We start from the raw sequence: 25,364 nt of genomic DNA on the forward strand, positions 1-25,364 counted from the left end.
GAGCTTAGTCAAAAAGAAAAAGGAGGAATACATATGGTTAAGGAAGCTGAAGACAGACAGAGCCCTTGAAGAATACAAAGATAGCAGGAAAGTAATCAAACTAGGAATTAGGAGGGTTTAAAGGGGCTCTGAAATATTTTTAGTGAACAGGATTAAGGAAAATCTCAAGATATTTTGGTTTGATTTGATTTATTACCATGTGCACCGAGATACAGTGAAAATTGTTGTCTTATGTGCTTTACAGGCAGATCACACAAGTGCATCAAGGTGACAGAACAGATTGCAGGCTACAATGTTACATTGTTTTATACACATATAAGGAACACAAGGATAGTTAGGAAAAGGGTAGGTCCACTCAAGGACAAAGGAGGGATTTTATGCGTGCAGCTGGAGGATGTAAGTGAGGCCCTAAATGAATACTTTGCATCGATATTCACAAAGGAGAAGGACATGGTGGGTGGTGAGTCTCATAAGGGATATATTGATATTACTGGGCATGTTGATACAAAAAAGGAGGTTGCGTTGTGTGTTTTAAAAAGCATTAAGATGGACAAGTCCCCAGGACCTGATGGGATCTATCCCAAAATGTATGGGAGACAGGTGAGGAAATTGTTGTTGCCTTTTATTCTAGTTAGTCATGAAGGACGTACTAGAGGACTGGAGAATAGCAAATGTTGGTCTTTTGTTTAAGAAGGGAAACAAGGAAATATAGGATGGTGAGCCTTACATCAGTGGTAGGGAAATTATTGGAGAAGATTCTTAGGGTTATGATTTATTCACATTTTGAAAAATATGGATTTATTAGTGATAGACAACATGTTTTTTTTTCAGGAAAGGGTGTGTCTTGCAAACCTGATTGGGTTTTTTGAGGAAGTCACATTGAGGGCATGGTGGTGGATGTTGTCTAAGTGGACTTTAGCAAGACATTTGACAAATTCCCTGACGGCAGGCTGATACAGAAGGTGAAGTCACATGGGTTCAATGCTGAGCTGGTAAGATGGATACTGCCTTTGTCACAGAAGGCAGAGTGTAGCAGTGGAACAGTGTTTTTCTGAGTAGACATATGTAACTAGTGGTGTTTTGCATTGATTAGTGCTGTTGTTTTTAATATATATAAATGATTTGGACAAAAATGTAGGTGCTCTGGTTGTTAAGTTTGTGAATGACACAAAGACTGGATATAGGTAGACTGGAGACTTGAGTGGAGAAATGCCAGATGGAATTTAATCTGGACAAATGCGAGCCGATGCATTTTGTTCTAATGCAGGATAGAAGTCTACAGTTAATGGTAGAAACCTTAGCAGCATTAACATAGAGAGGGATCTAGGCATACAGGTCCACAGTTCCCACACAAAAATGGAAAAGGTGGTCAAGAAGGCAAATGGCATGTTTACCTTCACCAGTTGGGGCACAGAGTATAAAAATTGGCAACTCATGATGCAGCTAAGCATTCAGAATTTTGCGTACAGTTCTGGTCACCACTACCAGAAGGATATGGAGGTTTAGGAGAGGGTACAGCAAAGGTTTACCAGGGTTTTGCCTAGTTGGGAACATATTAACCAAGAGGAGGGATTGGACAAACTTGGTTTGTTTTGACTTGAACAATGGAGCTAAAGGACAACCTGATAGAAGTTTACAAAATTATGAGGCATGGATGGATTGGATAGTCAGAGTCTTTTTTCCAGGGTAGAAATGTCATTTACTGGGGATATAGGTTTAAGGTAAAAGGGGGTAAGTTTAAAGAAGATGTGAGGGCTAATTTAGCACCAAGGATGCTAAATGCTTGGAATGCATTGCCAGAGGACGTGGTAGAAGAAGAAAAAGTAGCTGCATTTAAGAGGCATCTTGACAGATGCATGAATAGGCAAAGGTTAGAATGATATGGACCACAGAGAGACACTGATGGAAGTGTGCTACTGTTTGTAACTGAATAGATTAGTGTTAGTCCAGAAACTCAAGTGCTGATGACTATAATCTATGTAACAACTACAAACTGTAATAAATGTCCTTTGAATGTTTCAGCACGACCTTACTCATTTTGAGTTCTTATGTTATAGGAGGTAACATAGCTATTGCCACATGAGTTACAAATCTTCGACTGGAGGCAAAAGTCTGCAAAACTTTGGTAGATTAGAGTCAATTAAACAAAATGCAAATCTGTACGCCTGCACATTTTTAGGAACTGCAGAAACCAGTTCCCTTGAGACAAACCATCTGTTCTCAGCTTTTTGGTCTTGAAAACCACATTATTCCAGCTTGTGAGAGTCCCTGGTGCTGAGCATAGAGCTAATTAAAATGCTTGTTGAGCCCTGTAGTGAACTCTCATCAACTGCTTGTGAAGCTAAGGGAACTGATGGGTATGTATGTTGAAGTATGTTAAGCAGTTTTTACCCTTGATTAAATAAATCTCTTGCCGAAAACACCAGAAGCTATAGTCAGAGCTCAAAATACCATAGAATATACCAAGGAGTATAGTCAGTGATTTTTGTGATCTGTTGGGTCAGTATCAGTAAATGGCTAGTAAATACATGGAAAAGGAATTTAATACATGAGCAGCAGTTCATTTTTTGTCAAAGGAAGTGAAATTATACATGATTTAGATTAGATTCCCTGCAGTGTAGAAACAGGGCCTTCAGCCCAACAAGTCCACACCGACCCTCTGAAGAGTAGCCCATCCAGACCCATTTCCCTTTCACTAATGCACCTAACACTATGGGCATTTCAGCATGACCAATTTACCTAACCTGCACATCTTTGGACTGTGGGAGGAAACCAGAGCCCCTAGAGGAAACCCACACAGACACAGGGAGAATGTTCAAACTGCACACAGACAGTCACTTAAGGCTGGAATTGAACCTGGGACCCTGGTGCTGCGAGGCAGTAGTGCTAACCACTGAGCCACTATGGCACCCCATGGAGAAATGTGGGAGAGATAAACTAACAAGACTATCTGCATTGCACACCATGCAAAAGCAACAGTTGCTGGTAAATGACAATATATTATCATAGCAAAATACTGTGGACGTTAGATCACTGAAATAAAAACTGTAAGAGCTGGAGAAAATCAACAGTTTTGGCAGCATTTGTGAGAGAGAAACAGTTAACATTTTGAGTCCACTATGACTCTTCTTTGGAACTCAGCTTAGTTTACTTAATTGTAATTGTCATCTACTGATATGATTTGTTTAGAATGCAACTATAAAGGACTGATACTTGATGTCATGAGGGAATGAGTGATGAAGGCGATTATTTTAATTAGAATAATGCCTTATATGATTGTGACATCACCTTCTGAGGATTGCCAATCATAGTTAGATTGTCATCCCACTCATTTATACTTACCATACCATGGAGTTCCATGTTCCTGCCCTAAGTTTCTCATTCAGGGCCGTTGAAAACCACGGGCCGTATCTGTTTGGTCAGGAAGCCTCCCAGTGCAGTACAATCTTGGTGGCCACATCACATCTCCTTTTGAAGGAAGAAAATGCTGAATACCAGGATTTAAAGTCTCAGGAACACTTTACAAGTTAAAGGGATTACTTTGCAAAGTAATTGGGTGAGAGAGTAGGATATTAGATATATATGTGAAAGGGTAGAGTGGCAGATGGGTGTGGGTGAAGGCGGGTATATCAGTGAGAGGAGAGTGAGAGATGGGTACGGGTGAAGGCTGGTATATCAGTGAGAGGAGAGTGAGAGATGGGTAGGGGTGAAAAGCTGGTATATCAGTGAGAGGAGAGTGAGAGATGGGTTATGTTTGCGGATGAGGTTGGAGGGTTGAATCTCTGGGAGGGAGAGATCAGGTTTCAGGAATGATAAATACCTATTTATTCTCATACACATAAACATCAGAGTATAATTATGTAGACAGAAACACAAGATACATTTGTAACATTTTCCAAAAAGATCAATCATATGCACTATTTTCAGAGGGGTGGCACAGTGGTTTAGTGGTTAGCACTGCTGCCTCATAGCACCAGGGACCTGGGTTTGATTCCCTGGGTTTGCATGTTCTTCCTGTGTCTGTGTGGGTTTCCTTCCGCAATCCAAAGATGTACAGGTCAGGTGAATTGGCAATGAGAAATTGTTTATAGTGTTAGGTCCATTCGTCAGGGGTAAATATAGGGTCGGGGTTTGGGTGAATTAATCTTTGGAGGGTTGATGTGGACTTGTTTGGCCAAAGGTGCTGTTTCCAAACTGTAGGAAATCTAAACTAAGGGGATTATTAAGTATAAACTCCTGGAAAATGGGATAAAGTGCTTTAACAAGTTCCTTAATGAAATGAAATGAAAGGTGTTCACTTTAGTCGAAGGGAAGAAGATTTAACGAAATTGGGGCCTTTTACGTGAAGACTGAACATAAAATTAATGTTAGAACTTTTTCATTGAAAATATTTGGGATAATTACTGCTCAGTATTACAGAGCTGAATTGATTATCTCTTTATTTTATTTGAGCAGCAATAGTAATCACAGTAATATTGCTGAGAAAACTCAGGCATCAGTGTGCTCAATGGAAAAAGCTGCATTGAATTGATTGATTCATCTCGACTGGTTCTTATCTTGTTATGGCTTTGATCTTGGCTTCTGCATTGCCTGTTTTCTTAACTTTTAATTAAGCAGATTAGAAATTTCTGGAAGGACATTGGTGTGCCAATACCCGTTTATAACCTTAGTGTTGTGTTTCTTAATACAAATGGGATTTGTCATCCATATCTTTTTAATCCAGAAGATACAAACACTAAACTGAAGGCAAGATTAGGATTCTGTTAGGAAAAACATTTGCAAATCCATTTTAAAAAGAACACAGTGTACCAAAGGACATTGAAAAATCTTGATGCGCCTGGATTTGCTTACCATTATCATGTGAAATGCATATTTATAGACCATTTTGGACAGATTTGGCAGCGATATTGTCAAATGATATTTGATGAAGGGAAGTAACAGTTCATTTTCTGCAGGTGATTATTCATTGTCCTTATAAAGAAAAGTTATCTTCATGCCAGTTATATTTAAAAGCACTTTCATTGTCCTAATTTCAATAAATATAACCCAGTATATACTCGAAAAAAGATCCAGACATCCAAGATTGGATTTGCTTGTGGGGTAATTTGCACACCAAGAGGGTTGTCAGTTTGCCACTTCATTAAAATTAACAGATTCCTGTTTTGATAGTCAAATATTTATCAGTAATAATGCCTGTTCCTTCATTGATTTACCATTGACAGAGGTCAATGCCCCATGGAACTGATTTTTTTTCTCTTCTTGTCCAACCCTTCCCACTTACATCCAGAATTCTTCTGATGCTTTCCAATTTGTGGGCTCTACCTGCCTCGTCTTCACCATGGAAGTGCAATCCCTTTACACGTCCATTTTTCCATCACAATGGTCTCAGGGGTCTCCACTTCTTCCCAGAAAAAAGTCCTGAACCATCCCCATCCTCCACCACCACCATCATCCGCCTGGCCAGGCATATCCTCATTTTAAACAATTTCTCCTTTGACTCCTCCCATTTTCTTCAGATCAAAGGTGTGGCCCTGGGCCCTAGTTATGCCCACCTCTCAAAGGGTCATATGTTTCATTCCTGGTGAATGTAGATTGGGGAGTAGCTGTTTGAGGGTAAATCCAAATCTGTCTTACCAGAATCTTTTAAAGCCCAGTTGATTAGAGTTCAGTACGAGCCTGTTCCTGTTCCTGTTCCTGTGAAAACAAAGGATAAGGAGGATAAGATTCTGGAAGTTTGGATGAAAAGAGAAATTGTGAGCTTAGTGAAAAAGGAAAAAAGAGGCAACTGTGAGGTTTAGGGAATTGAAGACAGACAGATCCCTCAACAAATAAAAAGAAGGCATGAAAGAACTTATACAAGGTATTGGGAAGGCTAAAAGGGGCTAGGAAATGTCGATGGCAAATATGATGAAGGAAATTCCCAAAGCATTTTATATATACACAACAAACAAGAGGGTAGCAAGGAAAAGAGCAGGTCATTCACATAAAAAGGAGGGAATAGATTTGTGGTGCTAGAGGAAGTGGGTGAGGTTCATAATGAATACTTCACCTCAGTATTGACAAAGGAGAAGGACATGGTGGATAGTGAGCTTGCAGGGGCATGTTTTATGCTAGGGCATTTCAATATAAAAAAGATATTTTGAAAAGCAGTAAAATAGACAAGCCCCCAGGACCAGATGGGATTGATCACAGAATGCTGGGGGAGATGAGGGAGGAAATTGCTGGGGCCTTGTATGAAGCCTTTGTATCCTCTTTGGTCACAGGAGAGATCCCAGCAGACTGGAGAATAGCTAATGTTGTTCCTTTGTCTAAGAATAGCAACAGGGATAATCTAGGAAATTACAGGTTGGTGAGCCTTATATCAGTGGTAGGGAAATAACTGGATACAATTTACTCACATTTGGTAAAATATGGGCTGATTAATGTTAGGCAGTATGGCTTTGTACAGGGAAGGTGTTATGACATGGCAGTGAACCCTTCTGTTAATTAAACCAAACACCCAGACAAACTCACCTCGCCTCATAACCCTGTTAAAATATGAGTAATAAGAACCATTGAGACAATCCAATGTTGATACTATGAAAACGTGGGCATTTTGAAAATTGGACAGAGAGCAACTGCCATCAAGACAGATCCAAGAAATTTGGAAACCTTCTCTATCAAAGGTGCCTTTTCACATGAAGCATTTTAACAGTAAGAAGGAAGAAGATGACTTAGGGAGATTTTTAGCCGGAAGAAGACAGACACCAAGGATGACAGCCATTATGTGGTTTTGAAATTAAGTCGATGTAATTTGAATAAGTTTCTTATTGGAGCACCTTATTGTTGGAGGCAAGTAATAAGCAGTTAAGAGAAAGGGGAGTTTGATGGTGGCAAAACAATATATTCAAACTCAATTTGGCATTTAGTATCTTGGGGCATAATTTAAACTGATTGGTTAAATACAAATTGTTGTCAAAACAGCAACCAAAACTTAGGTATCCATTTTACAGCCACTTGTTACATATTTTCAATTTTCCACTACACTCTGGGACTGCCATCTAGTCATATATATAGGTGCTTGTAACCTCTCAGTTCAGAACAGCATTCACTCTCTTAAAGGTACAGTCCATCCCTTCAACTTCATAACAGAAGTTCATGTCTCACAAATTTGATTGAGTATTTTGAGGAAGTGACAAATATGATTGATGAGGGCACAATGGTAGGTGTTATCTAAATGGACTTTAGCAAAGTCTTTGAAAATATCCCTCATGACAGGCAGAAACAGGAGGTGAAGTCAAATGGGATCTGCAGTGAGCTGCTTAGATGTATACAGAACTGCATTTGTCATAAAAAACAAACAGCGAGTAGCAGTGAAAGGGTGTTTTCTGACTGGAGATTCGTGATCAGCGGTGTTCCGCAGGGATCAGTGCTGGGATTGCTGTTGTATGTGATATCTATAAATGATTTGAAGTATAATGTAGTGCCCTGATTAGTAAGTTTGTGGATGACACAAAGATTGGGAGTACTGTGGATGGTGAGGAGGATTGTCAGCAGGATAAAAATATGTTGGAGACTTAGGCGGAGAAATGGCAGATGGAATTTAATGATGAGGTGATGTATTTTTGAAGGACAAATGCAGGAAGGAATATTAATACCATTAATGGCAGAACCCTTAGAAGCATCAAAGGTAGGAGGGACCTAGACAAACAGGTCCACGATTCCTTGAAAGTAGCAATACAAATGGATAAGGTGCTCAAGAAGACACCTGGTACACTTGCCTTCATCAATAAGGGCATAGAGTATAAAACTTGGCAACTTATATTGCAGCTGTGTATGTTCGACCACATTTGGAATATTGCGTGGACATCTTGTTGCCACATGACCAAAAGGATGAGGAGGCTTGGTTTGGAGAGTATTAGCAATGAGAAGAGAATGGACAAGCTTGGTTTGTTTTACATTGAACACTGGAGGCTGAGGGGCAAAGTGATGGAAATTTATAAAATTATGAAAAGCATGGATAGACTGAATAATCAGAGAGTAGAATGCCATTTATTACATGACATAGTTTAAGGTAAAAGAGGGGAAGTTTAAAGGAGATGTGAGAGGCAATTTTGTTTACACAGGCCATGGTAAGTGCCTTCAAGGTGCTGTCAGAGGAGATGGTAGGAACAGACAATAGCCACATTTAAGAGACCCGTTAACAGATCCATAAAGAGGCAGAGAATAGAGGGAGAGGAGCATTTAGAGGCAAAAGGTTCTTAGTTCAGAAAGTAATTCTGTGTCAGTGCTGGCGAAATGGCCCAAAGGGCCTGTGGCTGTGCTGGACTGTCTCTTGTTCTTTGCTGTTTCAACAAACTTACATTTGTGTAGTGCCTTCACCTCATGCAAATATCAGAAGCATTTCATAGCCAATTAATCAACATTATTTTACAGGCAAATAATGTACAGTGAGGTTTTCCAGGAGGCAAGTGAGATCAGTAACCTGCTAATGTGTTTCTAGGAGAGGGAGTTATGGTAACAAATGGGGAAATGTCCTAATCTCTTCAAATAATGCCATGTTTGTTCAAAACAATGTTTTATCAAAAAGTGTAAATTAGTGACATGGAGTGTTAATATGACAATCAGACTGGAATTTTAATACAATCAGAAATCAATATTGTAAATATCCTCCTTAGCTAACCAGAACTAAAGAGTCGTGATTTATAAATGTCTTCGTTTGTCTGCTGAACTGACATTATAATAAACGAATTGAACTCAAACTCCTTCAGAAAAATTGCTAATCTGTTCATTCATTCTGATTTGTGGCCAGAGGCGAATTTAGGAAGACTGTAAAATTCATGATGATGGAATGGTGTAAGACAGATGCCTAAACGGGCATAGTGCCCTGTGAACCAGTGCTTGTTTTAGTGCTAATTGAAATGGTGTCTATTTATAAGCACAGATCTGATCCTTTAATTTTACTAGTAGATTTTTAATAGTCTATCACCAATCACAACTAAAGTAGACAGGCAGGAGGCGGGAAGAGCAGAGCAAGCCAGGCAGCATCAGGAGGTGGAGGAGTCTATGTTTCTGGTGGAACCTTTCTTCAGGACTGGGAGTGAGTGTAGAGGGAGCTGCAGATAAAGGGGGTGGTGGGGGCAGGGAGGTGAAGTGGGGATACATGAAGACAGGCAGAGGGTACAACGTGTTTGGTCAATGGGAGGAATGAATCCAGTTTGTAGCAGGGAGGGGTGGGAGGGAGAGAGAGAGAGGCTGGGAAGGGAGTCAGGCAGTGGAGAGGGAGGTTATTTGAAATTCAGGAACTCAATGTTGAGTCCTCCAGGTTGTAGGCTGCCCAGGCAGAAGCTGAGGTATTGTTCCTCCAATTCACGCTGTGGTTCATTGTAGCAATGGAGGAGGTCAAGGATGGTCATGTCAGAGAGGGAGTGGTTAGGGGAATTGAAATCGGTGGTGACTGGGAGGTCTGGGTGAACCCTGCGGGCCCGGCTGCAATGCTTAGTGAACCATTCCCTAAGTCTCCCAGATCCAGCATCAAGCAGACTGAGCAAGTGATCAGAAATCAATGTTGTAAGTGACTTGCTGCACAGGCCAAAGCATCATTTAATTGATTGGTTGAACTGATACTGTAACATGATCAAATTGATCAAAGGTCTTCTGAAAAAGGCTAATATCTCCTTTTGATTGCAGTGCTATTGCAGGACAGAATGTACTATACATGACTTATATCCAGAATCTTCCTCAGGCCAAGATAGCAGCTAACACTCATGCAGAGAACTTAGTTTCCATTTCCCACAAGAACCTTCATCTTTTATGAGCTCTGCCTTCACGTCCATCCTGTTTGACATTGAGGACCATAAAAGCACAGAATTGCAAGAGGGTCACAATGCTGAAGGAGGCCATTCAGCCTATCATGTCTACACTGGCTTTTCAAACGAACATTGTTACCTATTTCCAATTTCCTGCTTTCCCACCCACGAGGCGATCTCACGGTCCACCACACTGCTGTCGACATGGCATCACTGAGACGTGAGTCCAGACAAGGTGGCCTTCCTGTTCAGTGAACCAGTTAGGATTTTATCACAAACCGAGAATTCATAGTCACCACTCCTGATGACAATTATGACCTGTTGCAGTGAGCATGCCAGTAATCTTCCCTTGGATAATTTTGGGTCCAGTTTCAAATGAGGAAAAGGCCAAAACTTGCTTTCAAATAGGACAGTCAAAGTCTGCAGGTAATAACCTCCAACCTATTGATTTGGTCTGCAATATTGAACCCACACCTTTTCATTTAGTTCTTGCAAAATAGTCTGCTGTTTCACGATGGAACATTTGGTTTTTGAAATACATGTTTCCCAAAATAGCTTCCTATTTCTGAAGGGATTACTGCTGATTTGATTCAAAATCCTGGCTGATACTGATATAAAGATGATAATCTCCTTTGCACTCAGGGTTAGATTCTGTTTTATTGTTGTTTCAATAATAGTTTAAACTTGAATCATTACGTTAGAGTGTATGAGCTATAAGTGTAGGTTGCACTGGTCAATTTGTCATGATGGCTGCTGTTTCTGGTGCCAACATTGTATTTGTAGTAAATGCTAAGGCACAGGGAGAGTGCACCAGAAATATGCAGAATGGTCTGATTTTGATGCTAGTCAGTATATAATTGAATCAGTCCCAACTCTGTCATTTCCAACTTCATCATTCCAACTAAAAAAACTTTACAGTTGAGCATGTGGTCAGGAGCAGGAAGGCTGCACTGACCAGTGCAATTGAAAGGGATGATGAACAACTTGCAGGATGTTTGCTGACTGATTTACAACATGGGTTAATATCGGGGAAGTTACTGGCGAGTGGTACTGCAATTGGGGAAAGTACTGGTTGGGATTTCCACAAGATTTCATTGGACCATGTGTTTCCACCAGGGGTGCTATAGGCTGCAGCAGGAGCAGGAAGAGGAGCAGGAGCAGGAACAAGAGCAGGAAGAGGAGCAGGAACAAGAACAGGAGGAGGAACAGGAACAGGAGCAGGAGCAGGAAAAGAAGCAGGACCAGGAACAGGAGCAAGAACACGAGTAGAAACAGGAGCAGGAACAGGAGCAGAAACAGGACCAGAAACAGGAACAGGAGCAAGTACAGGAACAGGAACAGGAGCAGGAACAGGGACAGGACCAGAAACAGGAACAGGAGCAGAAACAGGAGCAGGACTAGGACTAGGAACAGGAGCAGGAACAGGAGCAGGAACAGGAGTAGGAACAGGAACAGGAACAGGAGAAGGAAAAGGAGCAGAAACAGGAAAAGGAAAAGGAGCAAGAACTGGAGCAGGAGCAGGAACAGGAACAGGAGGAGGAGCAGGAACAGGAACAGGAGCAGGAACAGGAATGGGTGCAGGAACAGGAACAGAAGCAGATGCAGGAACAGGAGCAGGAGCAGGAGCAGGAACAGGAACAGGAGCAGGAGCAGGAGCAGAAACAGGAGCAGAAACAGGAACAGGAACAGGAGCAGGAACAGGAGCAGGAACATGAACAGGAGAAGGAACAGGAATGGGAGCAGGAACAGGAACCGAAGCAGATGCAGGAACAGGAGCAAGAACAAGAGCAGGAGCAGGAGCAGGAGCAGAAGCAGAAACAGGAACAGGAGCAGGAACAGGAGCAGGAGCAGAAACAGGAACAGCAGCAGGAGCAGGAGCAGGAACAGGAGCAGGAACAGCAGCAGGAGCAGAAGCAGGAGCAGGAACAGGAACACGAACAGGAGCAGGATTGCAGCAGGAACAGGACCAGGAGCAGGAACAGGAGCAAGAGCAGGAGGAGGAGCAGGAACAGGAACAGGAGCAGGAGCAGGAGCAGAAACAGGAACAGGAACAGGAGCAGGAACAGGAACAGGAGCAGGAGCATGAACAGCTGCAGGAACAGGAACAGGAGCAGAAACAGGAACAGGAGCAGGAACAGGATAGGAGCAGGAACAGGAGCAGGAACAGGAACAGGAGCAGGAACAGGACATGAGCAGGAGCAGAAACAGGAACAGGAGCAGGAACGGGATCAGGAGCAGGAACAGGAACAGGAACAGGAGCAAGAATAGCAGCGGGAACGGGACCAGGAGCAGGAACAGGAAGAGCAACAGGAACATGAACAGGAACAGGAACAGGAGCAGGAAGAGCAACAGGAACATGAACAGGAACAGGAACAGTAGCAGGAGCAGGAGCAAGAACAGGAGCAGGAACAGGAGAAGGAACAGGAGCAGGAAGCAGGAGCAGGAGCAGGAACAGGAACAGGAACAGGAGCATAAACAGGAACAGGTGCAGGAAGAGGACAGGAGCAGGAACTGGAGCAGGAACAGAAACAGGAGCAGAAACATGACAGGAGCAGCAGCAGAAACAGGAACAGGAACAGGAACAGGATCAGGAGCAGGAACAGGAGCAGGAACAGGAACAGGAAAAGGAGAAGGAAACGGAGCAGAAACAGGAACAGGAACAGGTGCAAGAACTGGAGCAGGAGCAGGAACAGGAACAGGAGCAGGAGCAGGAATGGGTGCAGGAACAGGAACAGAAGCAGATGCAGGAACAGGAGCAGGAACAGGAGCAGGAGCAGAAATAGGAGCAGGAGCAGGAGCAGGAACAGGAACAGGAAAAGGAGAAGGAAACGGAGCAGAAACAGGAACAGGAACAGGAGCAAGAACTGGAGCAGGAGCAGGAACAGGAACAGGAGCAGGAGCAGGAATGGGTGCAGGAACAGGAACAGAAGCTGATGCAGGAACAGGAGCAGGAACAGGAGCAGGAGCAGGAACAGGAGCAGGAGCAGGAACAGCAGCAGGAGCAGGAACATGAACAGGAGCAGGAATAGCAGCGGGAACAGGACCAGGAGCAGGAACAGGAGCAGGAGCAGGAGGAGTAGCAGGAACAGGAACAGGAGCAGGAACAGGAGCAGGAACAAGAACAGGAGCAGGAACAGGAGACTGGAACAGGAGCAGGAGCAGGAACAGAAACAGGAGCAGAAACAGGAGCAGAAACAGGAACAGGAGCAGGAGCAGAAACAGGAACAGGAGCAGAAACAGGAGCAGAAACAGGAACAGGAACAGGTGCAGGAACAGGACAGGAGCAGGAACAGGAGCAGAAACATGACCAGGAGCAGGAACAGGAATGGGAGCAGGAACAGGAACAGGAGCAGGAACAGGAACAGGAGCAGGAACAGAAACAGGAGCAGGAGCAGGAACAGGAGCAGGAACATGAACAGGAGCAGGAACAGGAATGGCTGCAGGAACAGGAATGGGAGCAGGAACAGGAACAGGAGCAGCAACAGGAACAGGAGCAGGAACAGAAACAGGAGCAGGAGCAGGAACAGGAACAGGAACATGAACAGGAGCAGGAACAGGAATGGCTGCAGGAACAGGAACCGAAGCAGATGCAGGAACAGGAGCAGGAACAGGAGCAGGAGCAGGAGCAGGAGCAGGAGCAGAAACAGGAACAGGAACAGCAGCAGGAGCAGGAGCAGGAACAGGAACAGGAACAGGAGCACGATTGCAGCAGGAACAGGACCAGGAGCAGGAACAGGAGCAGGAACAGGAGCAAGAGCAGGAACAGGAGCAGGAACAGGAACAGGAGCAGGAACAGGAGCAGGAACAGGAAAAGGAGACTGGAACAGGAGCAGGAGCAGGAGCAGAAACAGGAGCAGAAACAGGAACAGGAGCAGAAACAGGAACAGGAGCAGAAACAGGAACAGGTGCAGGAACAGGACAGGAGCAGGAACAGGAGCAGAAACATGAACAGGAGCAGGAACAGGAACGGGAGCAGGAACAGGAACAGGAGCAGGAACAGGAACAGGAGCAGGAACAGAAACAGGAGCAGGAGCAGGAACAGGAGCAGGAACATGAACAGGAACAGGAACAGGAATGGGAGCAGGAACAGGAACAGGAGCAGGAGCAGGAACAGGAGCAGGAACAGGAACAGGAGCAGGAGCATGAACAGCTGCAGGAACAGGAGCAGAAACAGGAACAGGAGCAGAAACAGGAACAGGAGCAGGAACAGGATAGGAGCAGGAACAGGAGCAGGAACAGGAACAGGAGCAGGAACAGGACATGAGCAGGAGCAGAAACAGGAACAGGAGCAGGAACGGGATCAGGAGCAGGAACAGGATCAGGAATAGCAGCGGGAACGGGACCAGGAGCAGCAACAGGAAGAGCAACAGGAACATGAACAGGAACAGGAACAGGAGCAGGAGCAGGAGCAGGAGCAGGAACAGAAACAGGAGCAGAAACAGGAGCAGAAACAGGAACAGGAGCAGGAGCAGAAACAGGAACAGGAGCAGAAACAGGAGCAGAAACAGGAACAGGAGCAGAAACAGGAACAGGTGCAGGAACAGGACAGGAGCAGGAACAGGAGCAGAAACATGACCAGGAGGAGGAACAGGAATGGGAGCAGGAACAGGAACAGGAGCAGGAACAGGAACAGGAGCAGGAACAGAAACAGGAGCAGGAGCAGGAACAGGAGCAGGAACATGAACGGGAGCAGGAACATGAACGGGAGCAGGAACAGGAACAGGAGCAGGAACAGGAACAGGAGCAGGAACAGAAACAGGAGCAGGAGCAGGAACAGGAGCAGGAACAGGAAAAGGAGACTGGAACAGGAGCAGGAGCAGGAGCAGAAACAGGAGCAGAAACAGGAACAGGAGCAGAAACAGGAACAGGAGCAGAAACAGGAACAGGTGCAGGAACAGGACAGGAGCAGGAACAGGAGCAGAAACATGAACAGGAGCAGGAACAGGAACGGGAGCAGGAACAGGAACAGGAGCAGGAACAGGAACAGGAGCAGGAAGAGCAACAGGAGCAGGAGCAGGAACAGGAGCAGGAGCAGGAACAGGAGCAGGAACAGGAACAGGAGCAGGAGCATGAACAGCTGCAGGAACAGGAGCAGAAACAGGAACAGGAGCAGAAACAGGAACAGGAGCAGGAACAGGATAGGAGCAGGAACAGGAGCAGGAACAGGAACAGGAGCAGGAACAGGACATGAGCAGGAGCAGAAACAGGAACAGGAGCAGGAACGGGATCAGGAGCAGGAACAGGATCAGGAATAGCAGCGGGAACGGGACCAGGAGCAGCAACAGGAAGAGCAACAGGAACATGAACAGGAACAGGAACAGGAGCAGGAGCAGGAGCAGGAACAGAAACAGGAGCAGAAACAGGAGCAGAAACAGGAACAGGAGCAGGAGCAGAAACAGGAACAGGAGCAGAAACAGGAGCAGAAACAGGAACAGGAGCAGAAACAGGAACAGGTGCAGGAAAAGGACAGGAGCAGGAACAGGAGCAGAAACATGACCAGGAGGAGGAACAGGAATGGGAGCAGGAACAGGAACAGGAGCAGGAACAGGAACAGGAGCAGGAACAGAAACAGGAGCAGGAGCAGCAACAGGAGCAGGAACATGAACGGGAGCAGGAACAGGAACAGGAGCAGGAACAGGAACAGGAGCAGGAACAGAAACAGGAGCAGGAGCAGGAACAGGAGCAGGAACATGAACAGGAGCAGGAACAGGAATGGCTGCAGGAACAGGAACCGAAGCAGATGCAGGAACAGGAGCAAGAACAGGAGCAGAAACAGGAACAGGAACAGCAGCAGGAGCAGGAGCAGGAACAGGAACAGGAACAGGAGCACGATTGCAGCAGGAACAGGACCAGGAGCAGGAACAGGAGCAGGAACAGGAGCAAGAGCAGGAACAGGAGCAGGAACAGGAACAGGAGCAGGAACAGGAGCAGGAACAAGAACAGGAACAGGAACAGGAGACTGGAACAGGAGCAGGAGCAGGAACAGAAACAGGAGCAGAAACAGGAGCAGAAACAGGAACAGGAGCAGGAGCAGGAACAGGAACAGGAGCAGAAACAGGAGCAGAAACAGGAACAGGAGCAGAAACAGGAACAGGTGCAGGAACAGGACAGGAGCAGGAACAGGAGCAGAAACATGAACAGGAGCAGGAACAGGAACGGGAGCAGGAACAGGAACAGGAGCAGGAACAGGAACAGGAGCAGGAACAGAAACAGGAGCAGGAGCAGGAACAGGAGCAGGAACATGAACAGGAGCAGGAACAGGAATGGGAGCAGGAACAGGAACAGGAGCAGGAACAGGAACAGGAGCAGGAACAGGAATGGGAGCAGGAACAGGAACAGGAGCAGGAACATGAACAGGAGCAGGAACAGGAATGGGTGCAGGAACAGGAAAAGGAACAGGAGCAGGAGCAGGAACAGGAGCAGGAACAGGAACAGGAGCAGGAGCATGAACAGCTGCAGGAACAGGAGCAGAAACAGGAACAGGAGCAGAAACAGGAACGGGAGCAGGAACAGGATAGGAGCAGGAACAGGAGCAGGAACAGGAACAGGAGCAGGAACAGGACATGAGCAGGAGCAGAAACAGGAACAGGAGCAGGAACGGGATCAGGAGCAGGAACAGGATCAGGAATAGCAGCAGGAATGGGACCAGGAGCAGGAACAGGAAGAGCAACAGGAACATGAACAGGAACAGGAACAGGAGCAGGAAGAGCAACAGGAACATGAACAGGAACAGGAACAGGAGCAGGAGCAGGAGCAGGAACAGCAGCAGGAACAGCAGGAGGAACAGGAACAGGAGCAGGAAGAGCAACAGGAACAAGAACAGGAACAGGAACAGGAACAGGAGCAGGAGCAGGAACATGAACAGGAGCAGGAATAGCAGCGGGAACAGGACCAGGAGCAGGAACAGGAGCAGGAGCAGGAGGAGTAGCAGGAACAGGAACAGGAGCAGGAACAGGAGCAGGAACAAGAACAGGAGCAGGAACAGGAGACTGGAACAGGAGCAGGAGCAGGAACAGAAACAGGAGCAGAAACAGGAGCAGAAACAGGAACAGGAGCAGGAGCAGAAACAGGAACAGGAGCAGAAACAGGAGCAGAAACAGGAACAGGAACAGGTGCAGGAACAGGACAGGAGCAGGAACAGGAGCAGAAACATGACCAGGAGCAGGAACAGGAATGGGAGCAGGAACAGGAACAGGAGCAGGAACAGGAACAGGAGCAGGAACAGAAACAGGAGCAGGAGCAGGAACAGGAGCAGGAACATGAACAGGAGCAGGAACAGGAATGGCTGCAGGAACAGGAATGGGAGCAGGAACAGGAACAGGAGCAGCAACAGGAACAGGAGCAGGAACAGAAACAGGAGCAGGAGCAGGAACAGGAGCAGGAACATGAACAGGAGCAGGAACAGGAATGGCTGCAGGAACAGGAACCGAAGCAGATGCAGGAACAGGAGCAGGAACAGGAGCAGGAGCAGGAGCAGGAGCAGGAGCAGAAACAGGAACAGGAACAGCAGCAGGAGCAGGAGCAGGAACAGGAACAGGAACAGGAGCACGATTGCAGCAGGAACAGGACCAGGAGCAGGAACAGGAGCAGGAACAGGAGCAAGAGCAGGAACAGGAGCAGGAACAGGAACAGGAGCAGGAACAGGAGCAGGAACAGGAAAAGGAGACTGGAACAGGAGCAGGAGCAGGAGCAGAAACAGGAGCAGAAACAGGAACAGGAGCAGGAGCAGAAACAGGAACAGGAGCAGAAACAGGAACAGGAGCAGAAACAGGAACAGGTGCAGGAACAGGAACGGGAGCAGGAACAGGAACAGGAGCAGGAACAGGAACAGGAGCAGGAACAGAAACAGGAGCAGGAGCAGGAACAGGAGCAGGAACATGAACAGGAGCAGGAACAGGAATGGGAGCAGGAACAGGAACAGGAGCAGGAGCAGGAACAGGAGCAGGAACAGGAACAGGAGCAGGAGCATGAACAGCTGCAGGAACAGGAGCAGAAACAGGAACAGGAGCAGAAACAGGAACAGGAGCAGGAACAGGATAGGAGCAGGAACAGGAGCAGGAACAGGAACAGGAGCAGGAACAGGACATGAGCAGGAGCAGAAACAGGAACAGGAGCAGGAACGGGATCAGGAGCAGGAACAGGATCAGGAATAGCAGCGGGAACGGGACCAGGAGCAGCAACAGGAAGAGCAACAGGAACATGAACAGGAACAGGAACAGGAGCAGGAGCAGGAGCAGGAACAGAAACAGGAGCAGAAACAGGAGCAGAAACAGGAACAGGAGCAGGAGCAGAAACAGGAACAGGAGCAGAAACAGGAGCAGAAACAGGAACAGGAGCAGAAACAGGAACAGGTGCAGGAACAGGACAGGAGCAGGAACAGGAGCAGAAACATGACCAGGAGGAGGAACAGGAATGGGAGCAGGAACAGGAACAGGAGCAGGAACAGGAACAGGAGCAGGAACAGAAACAGGAGCAGGAGCAGGAACAGGAGCAGGAACATGAACGGGAGCAGGAACATGAACGGGAGCAGGAACAGGAATGGGAGCAGGAACAGGAACAGGAGCAGGAACAGGAACAGGAGCAGGAACAGAAACAGGAGCAGGAGCAGGAACAGGAGCAGGAACATGAACAGGAGCAGGAACAGGAATGGCTGCAGGAACAGGAACCGAAGCAGATGCAGGAACAGGAGCAAGAACAGGAGCAGAAACAGGAACAGGAACAGCAGCAGGAGCAGGAGCAGGAACAGGAACAGGAACAGGAGCACGATTGCAGCAGGAACAGGACTAGGAGCAGGAACAGGAGCAGGAACAGGAGCAAGAGCAGGAACAGGAGCAGGAACAGGAACAGGAGCAGGAACAGGAGCAGGAACAAGAACAGGAACAGGAACAGGAGACTGGAACAGGAGCAGGAGCAGGAACAGAAACAGGAGCAGAAACAGGAACAGGAGCAGGAGCAGGAACAGGAACAGGAGCAGAAACAGGAGCAGAAACAGGAACAGGAGCAGAAACAGGAACAGGTGCAGGAACAGGACAGGAGCAGGAACAGGAGCAGAAACATGAACAGGAGCAGGAACAGGAACGGGAGCAGGAACAGGAACAGGAGCAGGAACAGGAACAGGAGCAGGAACAGAAACAGGAGCAGGAGCAGGAACAGGAGCAGGAACATGAACAGGAGCAGGAACAGGAATGGGAGCAGGAACAGGAACAGGAGCAGGAACAGGAACAGGAGCAGGAACAGGAATGGGAGCAGGAACAGGAACAGGAGCAGGAACAGGAATGGGTGCAGGAACAGGAAAAGGAACAGGAGCAGGAGCAGGAACAGGAGCAGGAACAGGAACAGGAGCAGGAGCATGAACAGCTGCAGGAACAGGAGCAGAAACAGGAACAGGAGCAGAAACAGGAACGGGAGCAGGAACAGGATAGGAGCAGGAACAGGAGCAGGAACAGGAAAAGGAGCAGGAACAGGACATGAGCAGGAGCAGAAACAGGAACAGGAGCAGGAACGGGATCAGGAGCAGGAACAGGATCAGGAATAGCAGCAGGAATGGGACCAGGAGCAGGAACAGGAAGAGCAACAGGAACATGAACAGGAACAGGAACAGGAGCAGGAAGAGCAACAGGAACATGAACAGGAACAGGAACAGGAACAGGAGCAGGAGCAGGAGCAGGAACAGCAGCAGGAACAGCAGGAGGAACAGGAACAGGAGCAGGAAGAGCAACAGGAACAAGAACAGGAACAGGAACAGGAACAGGAGCAGGAGCAGGAGCAGGAACAGCAGCAGGAACAGCAGGAGGAACAGGAACAGGAGCAGGAAGACCAACAGGAACAGGAACAGGAACAGGAACAGTTGCAGGAGCAGGAGCAAGAACAGGAGCAGGAACAGGAGAAGGAACAGGAGCAGGAAGCAGGAGCAGGAGCAGGAGCAGGAACAGGAACAGGAACAGGAGCATAAACAGGAACAGGTGCAGGAAGCGGACAGGAGCAGGAACTGGAGCAGGAACAGAAACAGGAGCAGAAACAGGACAGGAGCAGCAGCAGAAACAGGAACAGGAGCAGGAACAGGAGCAGGAACAGGAACAGGAAAAGGAGAAGGAAACGGAGCAGAAACAGGAACAGGAACAGGAGCAAGAACTGGAGCAGGAGCAGGAACAGGAACAGGAGCAGGATCAGGAATGGGTGCAGGAACAGAAACAGAAGCAGATGCAGGAACAGGAGCAGGAACAGGAGCAGGAGCAGAAATAGGAATAGGAACAGGAGCAGGAGCAGGAGCAGGAACAGCAGCAGGAGCAGGAACATGAACAGGAGCAGGAACAGGAGCACGAACAAGAACAGGAGCAGGAACAGGAGACTGGAACAGGAGCAGGAGCAGTAACAGAAACAGGAGCAGAAACAGGAACAGGAGCAGGAGCAGAAACAGGAACAGGAGCAGAAACAGGAACAGGAGCAGAAACAGGAACAGGTGCAGGAACAGGACAGGAGCAGGAACAGGAGCAGAAACATGAACAGGAGCAGGAACAGGAATGGGAGCAGGAACAGGAACAGGAGCAGGAACAGGAACAGGAGCAGGAACAGAAACAGGAGCAGGAGCAGGAACGGGAGCAGGAACAGGAACAGGAGCAGGAACAGGAACAGGAGCAGGAACAGAAACAGGAGCAGGAGCAGGAACAGGAGCAGAAACAGGAGCAGAAACAGGAACAGGAGCAGAAACAGGAACAGGTGCAGGAACAGGACAGGAGCAGGAACAGGAATGGCTGCAGGAACAGGAACCGAAGCAGATGCAGGAACAGGAGCAAGAACAGGAGCAGAAACAGGAACAGGAACAGCAGCAGGAGCAGGAGCAGGAGCAGGAACAGGAACAGGAACAGGAGCACGATTGCAGCAGGAACAGGACCAGGAGCAGGAACAGGAGCAGGAACAGGAGCAAGAGCAGGAACAGGAGCAGGAACAGGAACAGGAGCAGGAACAGGAGCAGGAACAAGAACAGGAACAGGAACAGGAGACTGGAACAGGAGCAGGAGCAGGAACAGAAACAGGAGCAGAAACAGGAACAGGAGCAGGAGCAGGAACAGGAACAGGAGCAGAAACAGGAGCAGAAACAGGAACAGGAGCAGAAACAGGAACAGGTGCAGGAACAGGACAGGAGCAGGAACAGGAGCAGAAACATGAACAGGAGCAGGAACAGGAACGGGAGCAGGAACAGGAACAGGAGCAGGAACAGGAACAGGAGCAGGAACAGAAACAGGAGCAGGAGCAGGAACAGGAGCAGGAACATGAACAGGAGCAGGAACAGGAATGGGAGCAGGAACAGGAACAGGAGCAGGAACAGGAACAGGAGCAGGAACAGGAATGGGAGCAGGAACAGGAACAGGAGCAGGAACATGAACAGGAGCAGGAACAGGAATGGGTGCAGGAACAGGAAAAGGAACAGGAGCAGGAGCAGGAACAGGAGCAGGAACAGGAACAGGAGCAGGAGCATGAACAGCTGCAGGAACAGGAGCAGAAACAGGAACAGGAGCAGAAACAGGAACGGGAGCAGGAACAGGATAGGAGCAGGAACAGGAGCAGGAACAGGAACAGGAGCAGGAACAGGACATGAGCAGGAGCAGAAACAGGAACAGGAGCAGGAACGGGATCAGGAGCAGGAACAGGATCAGGAATAGCAGCAGGAATGGGACCAGGAGCAGGAACAGGAAGAGCAACAGGAACATGAACAGGAACAGGAACAGGAGCAGGAAGAGCAACAGGAACATGAACAGGAACAGGAACAAGAGCAGGAGCAGGAGCAGGAACAGCAGCAGGAACAGCAGGAGGAACAGGAACAGGAGCAGGAAGAGCAACAGGAACAAGAACAGGAACAGGAACAGGAACAGGAGCAGGAGCAGGAACATGAACAGGAGCAGGAATAGCAGCGGGAACAGGACCAGGAGCAGGAACAGGAGCAGGAGCAGGAGGAGTAGCAGGAACAGGAACAGGAGCAGGAACAGGAGCAGGAACAAGAACAGGAGCAGGAACAGGAGACTGGAACAGGAGCAGGAGCAGGAACAGAAACAGGAGCAGAAACAGGAGCAGAAACAGGAACAGGAGCAGGAGCAGAAACAGGAACAGGAGCAGAAACAGGAGCAGAAACAGGAACAGGAACAGGTGCAGGAACAGGACAGGAGCAGGAACAGGAGCAGAAACATGACCAGGAGCAGGAACAGGAATGGGAGCAGGAACAGGAACAGGAGCAGGAACAGGAACAGGAGCAGGAACAGAAACAGGAGCAGGAGCAGGAACAGGAGCAGGAACATGAACAGGAGCAGGAACAGGAATGGCTGCAGGAACAGGAATGGGAGCAGGAACAGGAACAGGAGCAGCAACAGGAACAGGAGCAGGAACAGAAACAGGAGCAGGAGCAGGAACAGGAGCAGGAACATGAACAGGAGCAGGAACAGGAATGGCTGCAGGAACAGGAACCGAAGCAGATGCAGGAACAGGAGCAGGAACAGGAGCAGGAGCAGGAGCAGGAGCAGGAGCAGAAACAGGAACAGGAACAGCAGCAGGAGCAGGAGCAGGAACAGGAACAGGAACAGGAGCACGATTGCAGCAGGAACAGGACCAGGAGCAGGAACAGGAGCAGGAACAGGAGCAAGAGCAGGAACAGGAGCAGGAACAGGAACAGGAGCAGGAACAGGAGCAGGAACAGGAAAAGGAGACTGGAACAGGAGCAGGAGCAGGAGCAGAAACAGGAGCAGAAACAGGAACAGGAGCAGGAGCAGAAACAGGAACAGGAGCAGAAACAGGAACAGGAGCAGAAACAGGAACAGGTGCAGGAACAGGAACGGGAGCAGGAACAGGAACAGGAGCAGGAACAGGAACAGGAGCAGGAACAGAAACAGGAGCAGGAGCAGGAACAGGAGCAGGAACATGAACAGGAGCAGGAACAGGAATGGGAGCAGGAACAGGAACAGGAGCAGGAGCAGGAACAGGAGCAGGAACAGGAACAGGAGCAGGAGCATGAACAGCTGCAGGAACAGGAGCAGAAACAGGAACAGGAGCAGAAACAGGAACAGGAGCAGGAACAGGATAGGAGCAGGAACAGGAGCAGGAACAGGAACAGGAGCAGGAACAGGACATGAGCAGGAGCAGAAACAGGAACAGGAGCAGGAACGGGATCAGGAGCAGGAACAGGATCAGGAATAGCAGCGGGAACGGGACCAGGAGCAGCAACAGGAAGAGCAACAGGAACATGAACAGGAACAGGAACAGGAGCAGGAGCAGGAGCAGGAACAGAAACAGGAGCAGAAACAGGAGCAGAAACAGGAACAGGAGCAGGAGCAGAAACAGGAACAGGAGCAGAAACAGGAGCAGAAACAGGAACAGGAGCAGAAACAGGAACAGGTGCAGGAACAGGACAGGAGCAGGAACAGGAGCAGAAACATGACCAGGAGGAGGAACAGGAATGGGAGCAGGAACAGGAACAGGAGCAGGAACAGGAACAGGAGCAGGAACAGAAACAGGAGCAGGAGCAGGAACAGGAGCAGGAACATGAACGGGAGCAGGAACATGAACGGGAGCAGGAACAGGAATGGGAGCAGGAACAGGAACAGGAGCAGGAACAGGAACAGGAGCAGGAACAGAAACAGGAGCAGGAGCAGGAACAGGAGCAGGAACATGAACAGGAGCAGGAACAGGAATGGCTGCAGGAACAGGAACCGAAGCAGATGCAGGAACAGGAGCAAGAACAGGAGCAGAAACAGGAACAGGAACAGCAGCAGGAGCAGGAGCAGGAACAGGAACAGGAACAGGAGCACGATTGCAGCAGGAACAGGACCAGGAGCAGGAACGAGAGCAGGAACAGGAGCAAGAGCAGGAACAGGAGCAGGAACAGGAACAGGAGCAGGAACAGGAGCAGGAACAAGAACAGGAACAGGAACAGGAGACTGGAACAGGAGCAGGAGCAGGAACAGAAACAGGAGCAGAAACAGGAACAGGAGCAGGAGCAGGAACAGGAACAGGAGCAGAAACAGGAGCAGAAACAGGAACAGGAGCAGAAACAGGAACAGGTGCAGGAACAGGACAGGAGCAGGAACAGGAGCAGAAACATGAACAGGAGCAGGAACAGGAACGGGAGCAGGAACAGGAACAGGAGCAGGAACAGGAACAGGAGCAGGAACAGAAACAGGAGCAGGAGCAGGAACAGGAGCAGGAACATGAACAGGAGCAGGAACAGGAATGGGAGCAGGAACAGGAACAGGAGCAGGAACAGGAACAGGAGCAGGAACAGGAATGGGAGCAGGAACAGGAACAGGAGCAGGAACAGGAATGGGTGCAGGAACAGGAAAAGGAACAGGAGCAGGAGCAGGAACAGGAGCAGGAACAGGAACAGGAGCAGGAGCATGAACAGCTGCAGGAACAGGAGCAGAAACAGGAACAGGAGCAGAAACAGGAACGGGAGCAGGAACAGGATAGGAGCAGGAACAGGAGCAGGAACAGGAACAGGAGCAGGAACAGGACATGAGCAGGAGCAGAAACAGGAACAGGAGCAGGAACGGGATCAGGAGCAGGAACAGGATCAGGAATAGCAGCAGGAATGGGACCAGGAGCAGGAACAGGAAGAGCAACAGGAACATGAACAGGAACAGGAACAGGAGCAGGAAGAGCAACAGGAACATGAACAGGAACAGGAACAGGAGCAGGAGCAGGAGCAGGAACAGCAGCAGGAACAGCAGGAGGAACAGGAACAGGAGCAGGAAGAGCAACAGGAACAAGAACAGGAACAGGAACAGGAACAGGAGCAGGAGCAGGAGCAGGAACAGCAGCAGGAACAGCAGGAGGAACAGGAACAGGAGCAGGAAGACCAACAGGAACAGGAACAGGAACAGGAACAGTTGCAGGAGCAGGAGCAAGAACAGGAGCAGGAACAGGAGAAGGAACAGGAGCAGGAAGCAGGAGCAGGAGCAGGAGCAGGAACAGGAACAGGAACAGGAGCATAAACAGGAACAGGTGCAGGAAGCGGACAGGAGCAGGAACTGGAGCAGGAACAGAAACAGGAGCAGAAACAGGACAGGAGCAGCAGCAGAAACAGGAACAGGAGCAGGAACAGGAGCAGGAACAGGAACAGGAAAAGGAGAAGGAAACGGAGCAGAAACAGGAACAGGAACAGGAGCAAGAACTGGAGCAGGAGCAGGAACAGGAACAGGAGCAGGATCAGGAATGGGTGCAGGAACAGAAACAGAAGCAGATGCAGGAACAGGAGCAGGAACAGGAGCAGGAGCAGAAATAGGAATAGGAACAGGAGCAGGAGCAGGAGCAGGAACAGCAGCAGGAGCAGGAACATGAACAGGAGCAGGAACAGGAGCACGAACAAGAACAGGAGCAGGAACAGGAGACTGGAACAGGAGCAGGAGCAGTAACAGAAACAGGAGCAGAAACAGGAACAGGAGCAGGAGCAGAAACAGGAACAGGAGCAGAAACAGGAACAGGAGCAGAAACAGGAACAGGTGCAGGAACAGGACAGGAGCAGGAACAGGAGCAGAAACATGAACAGGAGCAGGAACAGGAATGGGAGCAGGAACAGGAACAGGAGCAGGAACA

This window comes from Chiloscyllium punctatum, chromosome 39 (genome assembly GCF_047496795.1).
Source record: "Chiloscyllium punctatum isolate Juve2018m chromosome 39, sChiPun1.3, whole genome shotgun sequence".
NCBI lineage: Eukaryota > Metazoa > Chordata > Chondrichthyes > Orectolobiformes > Hemiscylliidae > Chiloscyllium > Chiloscyllium punctatum.